The following is an 840-nucleotide window of genomic DNA, read 5'->3' as shown; positions in this document are numbered from 1 at the left end:
TGGGTAAATGGAAGTATACTCCTAAAACTTTCTTTTTTTTTATTTAATGTGATTTACAACTGTACAAACAGAATGCTATGAAAATTAAAAGTAGTTTCATTGTGAACTTGAATCATGAATCAAAGATAAAAGGAAAAATATACAGCCCTGCACAATTCACACAAATTCCAATTATTAACGTACTCACGTTCTTTTGTTTTGTGTAGGTCAGGGAGCTAGTTTCCAAGTTATTGCTATTTTCGTGATTTCGTTTTTCGAAAATTACAAAAATAGCAACCAGAGAACACTGAAATTAGGAGCAAAATTTTTTTATTATACTGTTGCTATAGAAGTTTGTATTTTAGGGTTTCTCGAAATAGGAATAACAAAAAAAAAAACCTTCTTTTTTTATCTTGACATTTTTATATTAGTACCTGTAAGTTTATTTTTTTTTCATTTATTTATTTAATGTGATTTACAACTGTACAAATAATAAATACAATAAGTAAATATGTTATTTGTTTCATACACACTTGAAAATCTTGGGAAGAAACCACCCATTGGTGGTACTTCAAGCATTAATTTAAATTAGAAGGTCCCGTGGCCATCTTCTTTTCACACGCTTCAGAGGATTATCAGGGATTGTTAAGGATGAAAGATTAAGAATGAATGGGTTAGGATAGGTAAGGAGTTTGGAATGAAAAGACGCATATCTGTTTTGGGCCAAATCTGCAACGAATGGTATGTTAAGGTCTTTGTGAATGAGTTTATTTGTAACGTAATAAGGAGCATTAAGGATTACTCCTAAAACATAAAAGAATACATTTCACAATCTTACAAGAGGAAATAATAACACAAAAA

Source organism: Halyomorpha halys, unplaced genomic scaffold (assembly GCF_000696795.3).
Source record: "Halyomorpha halys isolate HHAL.00 unplaced genomic scaffold, Hhal_1.1 Scaffold342.1, whole genome shotgun sequence".
Taxonomy (NCBI): Eukaryota; Metazoa; Arthropoda; class Insecta; order Hemiptera; family Pentatomidae; genus Halyomorpha; species Halyomorpha halys.
The sequence above is the reverse complement of the archived record's forward strand: the minus strand, read 5'-3'. Positions refer to the sequence as shown.